Below are 10,913 nucleotides of genomic sequence, written 5' to 3'. Positions count from 1 at the left end.
TTAAATTCTAACTAAGTCCCGTTAAACTTAGTTAAAAAAAAACAACTCCCTTTATATTTGTACAGACTCAAGACTGGCTGTAACAACCAATTTCTACATGTATGATTAAATTTGTGTATGTTAATTATGTTTATATGTTTTTTTAAACAATCTAAAAAAATAGGATGGGTGATTACTAATTATATATTTTAGAATTTTAAACTTTGTTACACAATAAAAATATATTTTGGGTACCACAATCTGTGTCAGCTTTTATTTTCAATAAGACTAAACTAATCGTCTTATAATAGCATCTAATGTGTATCATAATATATTATTTCAATAATTAAAAATAAATATATATATTTATTATATATTATTGAATGTAAATCGCTAAGACATGCAGACTTATTGATATTTGTTTGTCGTACATCTGGTAGAACTACTTTACAGATAAAAAAACATAAATGCCTAAATTTTATTAGAAATTATAATATTTAGTTCAACAATTGAGTTATATTATTAATTTAAGTTAACCTACAATACCTACATGCCTATGTCCTAAAGGAAAATCAAGTTAGCTCGCATATATGATATAATAATATTATATTAGATTTAACATAGCAAATGATTAAATTACAAAAATTAAATGGAATAAAAAAATAAAAATAATTGTTTTAATATTTATTATATTAATATACAACATTTTATTATAATATTCATTATTGCATTAATAGTATACCAACCTAATATTATGAAAATGATAAATCACTTATTAGAAGTGCTGAAATGTGTTTTTTTACGACACCATGGTTTGCATGCCATATATCATATAAAAATATTACACTTTAATGAAAACAAATTATTTTATTAAATACATACACATGCTGGCCTAAATATTAAAGAAGTAATAACCAGAATTTCGATTGTCAAGTTGTTAGGAACTCATAAATATTTCAATGTAATGAATTTTATTTTTTTCAAACGTATGATAAAATATTAAAAAAGAACCAAATTGTTTGTATTAATTGTCATAAAATTATTCTATTAATAATAGATAAGTAGTTACATATTTTAAAAAGGGGCTTATAGAAAAAAACTTTTATTTTATTTTGTTTTACTTTATATTATTTTGACAGAAGAAACAATATCTAATAAATAAAAAACACTGCGTTGGGTGGTTGTTTATATGGATACTTGAATGCAATTTGATATACATGGCAAGTTTCATGTGCACCTCTTCAATGAGTTGGTCACTGTAATTTATGTGTTAAATTTGAATTCAGTGATACATAATATAGTTGCATATACGAAAAATTATTTTGGGCGGAGACGATTATTTTACAAAATATAAAATAAAATTATAAAAACAATAATCATAAAAATTATAACATTTTATTGGTATGGACTGATCAAAAGTATTCGATAGCTATACATATTGAAATATAATAACTATTTTAATTTTATTGCATTCTATATGCTAATATATTCTAACTTACAATACACAAAATATTTTTTTATTTTATGTAATATTTGTGTAATAAATATTAGATATATAATATATATATATATGTGTAGGTATATCCAATCATTTTTCCTAACTTAGGTAGAGATTATAGATTATCACGTTTCATACTTGATCATAGCAAAAACTGTTTTCACTTTTTACTAACTATGCTGAACGTCCTAGATAATCATATTTTTATCATAATAACCATTTCTACAGATTTTCCATTTCCCAAAATGTCGGAAGTTTTTGAATTTAAAAGTTCGCTTGTATAATGTTACAGTATAATGGACGTGTATATCCGTTTCTGTAGTTGAACAACTTAAATCCACTAATCACAAAAAATAATATTTGAATGATGGGACACAAGCCGCATATAATTCTCACCCGAGTGCACCTTTGTCTATTTTCTACTTTTACACTTTTACAATGAAATCTGGTCTGTACGTCTTATCTGCAGTTATAATTTAATTAAACTGTAGCTGTAAACTATGTGATTGATCTATAACTTAACTGAAAATATCAGTTTATTAAATTATATGAAAAATAAATTAATTTTTGTATTAACTTAAGATTCATTTATCATTCATAACATTATATAATATGCAATAATTAACTTATTATATTAATCATTTATTTTCATATACCTAGTGATTCTAATATTATTATAGGTAGGTACCTCTCACAATATTTATATTAAACGAATTAGATTAGGTATAGAACAAATATTTACGCGTACAAATAATGTTATTTAATTTTCAATTTTTACTTTGTATTAATTTCATATAATATTATATTATTGTCGTAATAAATATAATCATAAGATTATTACTTAGGTATTCATACCGTTTTATTAAAAAAAAAAACTATTTATGTATGTCCAAAATAATCAAAATAGTATTCAAAATCACTGTGTCATTTACTGTCTAAAATAAAACATTTAATACAATTTCTTTGATGATCTTGCTTGATATCTAAAGGTTTTTTGAATGTTATATTATTATAATGTGGTTTATCTATATTTAGGGCACCTACACAATACATTACACATTAAAACTTTTCATGCAGTAGGTACATTGCTGTATTATCACAATAAATAATAATAATTTCTTTCTCGCTCTGTTCAGGACATATGAGTACCTAATATTATATTATATATATATATATCATTGTAATTATTTTAATGTTTAAATTTTAAGTGTTTAATATAGGTTAAATGCTATTATTTTCTTTACCAATGCTGATATTTTAATATCAATAATAATACGTTTATAACTAGGCACAGCTGTTGTTCACAAATGCGTCAATGCGTTGAACAATTCGTTAAGAATTAGAATGAATAATGATCACCTATCAATTAGATATTGACCATTGATATTATTATTTTCAATTAAATTATTTTTACATTCATTAAGTAAGTAAAATAAGAATAAAATTGTTTACTCGTTATATCTTTTGAAACATTGATAACCGTTAATATTTTTGATAGACCAATAATTATAATAATTTCTAACCTGTATATTGTAACCTAAACACAATCTAAATACAACTAATTAGAATGTTTATAATCATCATCATTTCGTTATAATCGATTACTATTATCTCGGTATATTTTAATTAACCCAAGAATAGAGAATTTCCACATTGAAAATCGGTAATGAATTAGATCAAAACACACCGTAAACAACTTAAAAGGTCAAAATATGTTCAATACAATTAATATACCTATATTGGATCTGTATTATTATCGTATAAATAGTCAGAGTTTAAAATTTGTTTGATATTATAATAATTTCAATACTAAAATCTATCACTGTTCAACGTTCACAATATATACCTAGGTAGATACATAGTTTTCATTAGAAACTAGAAAGTTACTCACAAAAATATATTATTATCCGTATAAAGAAACTATTAGTTTCACTAATTATAATTTTACGACATTTTGAATAATGTCTTCTTTTAACCATTTAACCTCAACTAATCGTAATTTATCATTTCATATTTTATTTTTTGATGACGAACAATAATTACACCAATAAATTACACAACACTTAGTGATATTCGATTTATTTTAATTAATTTTAAAATTATTAAATTTTTCACGATTTCAATTACTTCCAATTAATATAATTGTTAACTATCATAAATGTTTAAAACAATTAAACAATTTTGTTATTACGAATACTTCAAGTAAAAACCAACCATAAAATCAATTACATATTATATTGTATTCCTAGACCTATGTGCAATAGGTATGAGTTTTCAGTATAGAAATTATTTAAGACCGTCAAATATTATATAAAACTATAAAGCACTTTAGAAATGCAATTGTCGCCATCGTAAATTCGTAACCGCACAGTGCAACACAATTTACTATACTGCGGATGAAATATAAATCGAATTTAACATTTGATTTTCTATGAATTTGTTGAACGAACGCATATCTCCTAGGTAATATTATATAATAGCATCGCGCTTACAAATCAAATAACAACGTCGTCGGGGCAATCGAGTACCTATAGTGAAGGAAGACGAGCGACTTATCTCTAGATCACTATAATAATAATATTATACTGCGCAGCACCACACCCGCCGTCTCGGTCATATATTATACGTGAATAATATAATAATATTATAATGATAGTTGATACCAACATTATAACATACCATAGTCGAAAAAATATGGTCCATTTTGACGATTATACAATAATAAAGAAGAAAAGAATTGTCACGGTGGCGACGACGTATATGTGGCTCAATAGGGTCGTAAGTCGACCGAGATTACGAGAAGGACGGATTTTTTTTTTCCACAACAATAATATAAAATTGCCGATTCTTGACGCACGCACTATAGTGTGGGCCCCGGGGAGGGATTACAGATAATCACTGCGCGGGCGGATGACAAGCCGCAATGTACCTCTGTCAAAACGTCAAAAAAAAACCTTCACGGATCTTCTCGTCACGGGTCATCTACATCATCGGGTCGTTGTATGAAGTTAGGAGGCAGAGGCGTACCAATATAGTCGTCGTTGCAACAACACAACGGCCGAGCATTTGTCATATATGGCAAATGGCCGTGTCCCCCCGCGAATACCGTCTGCAGTATATAATATGTTATATTGTTATTATAATATTATCGTCCGACACCGCGCTGGGAGGTCCTCGGTCCTGCAATGTCCTCGAAAAACACACACACACGTGTCGAGTATCCGACATGCGCACATCGTATTATACAGGAGGATTTGCCAAGCATGCGTTGGGTCAGGTCAGTTTTCCCTTGAGGACATTCGATCTCGTGTTTTCTATCAAAATAATACTACCCGATGCCAATTACTGTATAAGTACCAATCATCCCGGTCTTCGGATAACACTTCTGAAAACATATTTGAATATTCGTCATCATGAAGCTTACCGAAAACAAGTGTCTACTTTTTTTTTTTTTAAGTTGAACTCCCAAAAATGTTAATAATATTGAAGTGACAAATTAATGTGATGAAAATCGTCTTCATGGAAATTTCATGTTTGCAGAAATGTTATCGGATAAATAGGTGTTAATACGATTAGCCAATGATTGATGCTTTTTACTAGAAAAAAAATTAATATTCGCGTAATGCGAGGTTATTGATGTGAGGGTTTTCTCGACTATTTCTCTTACGCACAATCACACACACTAATGATCATTTAACACGCGCTCATTTACTCGATCTAAACTTAAACAGATGGACAGTTTTCTAGACCTTATATTAAACTCCTTAAAAACGATTAGGGCCAGTTGTACCGTCTACGGTTAAACTTCGATTAAGCTTAATCAGCTGATAACAGATATTTAACCGGGAAAATTCGGCCGATTAAACTCCGGTTAACTTTAATCAGAGATGGTACAACTGGCCCTAAGTCTCCCTTATAATAGGCATACAAATATACAATTCTGATTTTTGGAACTATTTAATATACCTATATAGGTTTGGTTATACAAGCTAAGGCTATATTTTCAAATACTTAGATTTATATACTATTTTAAGGGGGTCGATACTATAGTTACTTATTTTTTTTTCAAAATATGAGTATCCCGTTTTTCTCAGTAAATTGTTGATCAGATGGCTTTTTCGAATATGTTGATGTATCTAAATCGAAAACTAGTACTTTTTGAGGATACTTAAAAATTCCAAAAATCATAATTTGATTAAATATTCACATTACCGAAACGTAGCCACATAGGTCGTAGGTATTATCAATATGTGTAGCGAATAAAAATGTATCGATTTTATCACTAAGTTCACCTAAACGGTTTGTAGCGCGTTTTAAAATTTGGGTACTGCATACCGTATATACCTAATACCTATATAATATTAAGTGAGATTCTTACTTGAAAATTCAATAAATCATATTTTTAATAAATATTCATTATAAGGGGGAAATTGAGAGTGAGAGTGCATGGTGAATCCTTTGGCAATAACGATCGTGTGTCAATTCGAAAATTGTCGCGGACATGGTCAACTCGCACCTTATTTCGGCGTGGCTTAAAAAAAGTCTAAAATTCGTATAATGTCCAATATCGCACTTGTCAAAACGATATCGTCGGTCGAGAAATTTATTATTTTTGACAGTCGACCTTGTAATTGGATAAACATCAGATCTACACAAATGTTAACTAGGTATTAATATGATTTTTCATATTTAATGTATAGTTCTGTTTACATGCACTGTTAAGTAGAAGTCTAAAACGTCCTTTGCAATTGTATTTCACCACGTCAAATTCATACCCTGCCCAGTAAATTATACTATATGAATAGTAACATACATATAACTTAGTACATATAGGTTTACACCTGAGTACATTAAATTATAATAAGTAAGTACACATTATTCCGATATACAAAGAAAACTTTTTCTGTGTACGCTGAGGGTTAAAATACTAGCGAATAAAAATGTATCGATTTTACCCCTAAGTTCACCTATAAACGGTATGTTGTATGTAGCGCTTTTAAAATTTGGGTACTACATAGTTATACTATTATTTTAGTCGTAACAAATTTTCATCTTGTGATGGGGTAAATATATTAAATATAAATGATATACCTACTGATACAATTTCTCTTGTTTCTCTAAGAGCGGCAAACACAAAAGAATCAATGTTTGAAGGGCAAGGTTTTTGAAATGTTTTCGTACACGTAAATGCTATAATAATAAATGTATATTATGTAAAAAAAAAAAAAAATTTATTGTGCAACTTACTCTGTAATAACTCACTTGATTGTAGTATATGTAATTATATTTGATTTTAGTAGGTAATATCAAATATGTAGTTGTATAATAATATTTTTTATACGAAAAATTGTAATTTATATAATTAGTTTTTTAATGTTGTAATTACAGTGATTATTGTACACATCGCGAATCGTATATAGTGTAACTTGTACAGTCTAGCTTTACTTTGTACAGCAACATTGTACAATTCGCAATGTGCACAAAAATCACTGTACAAATTGCGAAATGTACAATTCCGGACTTTGTATGTAACATAATATGCATATTATACTTATATTATGTAGGTATATGACCATCGTATTCATCCGTCCCATTATACGCACTTGATTTCAAATCCGGTTACACACGAAAACGGATTCTCAATGATATCTACGAGTCCGAATCGTAATAATTACAACGACCGCTGCTGCTACGCGTTTATATCACCGCGCGCTGGTTCGGACGGACCACCTTGAGCGCCGCCGCACATTATAATATAAATCCAATTTATTCTAAAGCGCGCGCGCGTACGATATTATAAATTATAATATTAGTATTATATTATTATTATTATTATGTACAAGTGTATCATATATAAAACGTCGTCTATATGTTATATTATAATAGAGTATATGCGTTATTTTTTTTTTATATTTCTCCCCTCCGTCCCGCCGCAGTTGTTCCATCGTCATCATCATGGGTGTGACGGGGGTGGGATTATATTATGAAAACGATGGCAAATTAGTTACGTGCCTACAACGCCATATAAGTTTAATATCCTAAATCCTTGTCGATCGTACATCATATCGGCTTGCAGGAACCTGCTGCATCCCACGCAAGGCCCTGGGTCGTCGTAACGCGCGCGTAGTCTCATATATTATTATAATATTGCTGTTGTTGTTGTTATTATTATTATACCTGCAGTAGACCAGAAAAAAACCTCATGTTTAATTCAAAACGTAACACTCTGCATTTGTATAGTATAATATATTTGGCGGTGGTCTGTGTCATCCACGTGTTGAGTATTTAACACCGTCCGACACATAGCGCACGGACGCACTTGCTCCACGTGTTAATTTCGTACAGATAACGGTATCATTATAAGCTATCCTGGATATACCTAACAATAACAATAATATTATAACACTACAGGGTGATTTTAAACCAAGCGTGCTCACCCCCCCCTCCCCCTTAATTTTTTTCTTCAATAATATAAACGTATTCAAATTCTGACTTTTGAATTTTTAAATATACACTTAAAGATTTTATTCTTCAGATTTTATGCGTTACTCGTGGAGTGTTGTCCTGGAGCGATATTTTGTTTTTTAAATTAAAATACCCACCTTTTTTAATGCAAGTTATTAAGCAGATGATTTTTTGAAAATTTGTATGTAGCTACCTAATCCAAAATTCAAATGAGTAGTTTCTTACTTATTAAAACGTTTATAAGTAGATATTAGAGATAATATTTCTTAAAAATTGTTTTACAAAAATATAAAATAGTAGCGATGTTGTATCTAGTATTTAGAAATAATATTATACTTGGATCATTTTTACATGTCACAAATGTTGATAGATTAATATGTATTGTTTAAATTTTAACCATGTTACTATGTATCTTCCATATCCATCATAATATTATGGACCTATTATTCTATTTAACAAAATCAATAACTAATCATTCAAATTTATTTTGATTTTTGTACGCGTTTCAGAAAAATTATCTGCCAAATAATTTACAGTAGAAAATGGGGCTCTCATTTAAAAAAACGGAAGTTTATAACTCCACGCGATACTCTTTTAGTAGAACAAAATATCACAAGAATTTAATAATTTGCTTCTTAAGCCGGTATACATATATTTAAAAATTTAAAAATCAGATTTTGAATAACTACTTCGTTGAAGGAAAAAAAAGGGTGGATATGCTTAGCAATCACTCTGTATAAGCCTTGACAGGGAAACCGTTGTGTACACTGGATGTGTAGTTAATATTAATATACCCAACTATTGCAGTTTGTTTGCCCGACAACAGTAAAAATCTTCCAATTAAAAGCCCACTCTAGCAATGAGTTTACTATAAACACGTCGCCATGTCGGTGTCTATATACTGTTTTTGGCTGCGTTTATTATAATATATTATATTACTACTATGTGCATATGCGGGAGAGTATACTTCCTAAAAAATGTAATTAGTTATATACGCACTCAGCGGCTCTTGGTTGTGGCGAGAGAAACCCACTCGGTTGTTTTGCCTACTCCGCTAGTCGCTGCAGACGAGGGAGGTCATTGTGTTCGCGCTCTTAGAAAGCATTATTATATATATATATATATATTGCTTTGTATAATATATCGGACCGCATGTGGCCGGATTTTTTCCTCGTTTTTTGTACTCTCTTCCGCCTCCGCAACGACTCTCATTAATACACGCTGTACACGGAAAGGGATCGTGCACGCCAAATATATAATATGCCTACTTACCAAGGGTCCGGAAGGTTGTGTTGTCCCCCATCCCTAACGGCCGTAAAACTACTTAATTTTTTTTATTATTATTATATGTATCCTCTTTAATATTACACTAAATATAAGTACCTATATAGTATATATTATAATATAATATGCATATTGCATAGGTATTTTCCACTCTTTTACAATGAGCAAGTCATTTGACTTTTAGGAATGATTTGTTTGTTACACATATCTACATAGAGAATTATAAAATATAAGCAATGTTTTTAAGCATGGCGTGTAATAAAACGTTTATTCAAATATCAAAAGAAGTGGCTTTTTCAGAACTATTATATACAGTTATACATTTCAAAGTATATTTAAATGTTTGTTCAAAAAATAAACGCCAGTAAGCCACAGTATAAGAATGCGACCGTGGGGTTTGTTTAATTTTTTTCTTTCCACTTGTTTTAATTTAATGTTTAAAAACAAAGATTTAATAATTATCAAAGAATTAGTATGTATTGCATTATATCTTTCTACGTAAGAATCGAGTGACCCTATATAGTTACATAGGCGATAATGACATCGTAAATTTTTTTTTTACTATTAATTTTTCTCTATATGTACAATAAATTGTATAAATAAAGAAATATATCTACTTCTTTAAGCCTAAGCTTGTGATGGAGTAGAGTGTTAACATTAAAATGTCCGTTAAAGTAACGAAAGTCTTTATGTTAACATTATAATATGCAAATGACGATTGGATCTCTCGTATTCTTATAAATGAACAAGACGACTATAGGTACTATACCGTGGGTTTTATTGTGAAACCAAGTCTCCGATATAAGTACGCATTGCGCCCTACTAATAATAATAAATCGCAGTCGTCGTACGTGGGGCGGTCGGTATACAGATCAAAGGATTATGTGTTGTGTTATTAATTTATTATAATATAATATGCAATATTATTATTGTTTATTGAATTATTAAATCGGTTTACACGCATTTCACAGACGTGTTCGTCTCTTTATATTAATATATTATTGCCATTTACCGTGTACACAATATCGCATTGGTATACATATTAATATATAGGACTCGTAAGTTTTAATATATCGTTTAGATATGTATCTATATCATGACTTATATTAGACTCCAAATTATTATAATAAATATAAAATGTATCACTAAAAGAATAGTGTAGTTGGCACTTGGCCGTCGAGTGTAATGTTTACGCCATGTGTCGCTTTCCATTATTTTTTACTCGGCGGCGTTTCGTTGAATAATAATATACGAATCATTAATCTTATTTTTTATTTTAAACGCTTAGGTATAATATGAGAAAAACACACATTTTTTCTAATAGTATTAATGCCACTGGAAATAACTTTTTACATAATTTGAATTCATTGATAATAACACTAAATGTATACATTTTTTTTACCATTTTAGTCTTTTTTTAAAAAAAAAAAAAGTTTTTTAGTTTTTGAATTAGTACGTTTTGAATTTCATATTCATAAGCAGAATATTTTAAAATAATATTTCAAATGATAGGTTAGCCTACTCACGTAAACACGACTACTTATATAGTTGCATTCAATCAACGAATTAATTTCACCAAACAGCGATGTCGTTGCAGTGATCCATAAACACGATTTCTACCACATGATGTACCTAAATCTATTTTTAATCGATCGACGAGATGAATGGTTTTGAACAAGACGACTAT

This window comes from Acyrthosiphon pisum, chromosome A2, assembly GCF_005508785.2.
Source record: "Acyrthosiphon pisum isolate AL4f chromosome A2, pea_aphid_22Mar2018_4r6ur, whole genome shotgun sequence".
In the NCBI taxonomy this organism is placed as follows: domain Eukaryota; kingdom Metazoa; phylum Arthropoda; class Insecta; order Hemiptera; family Aphididae; genus Acyrthosiphon; species Acyrthosiphon pisum.
Note: the sequence above shows the minus strand (reverse complement) of the source record.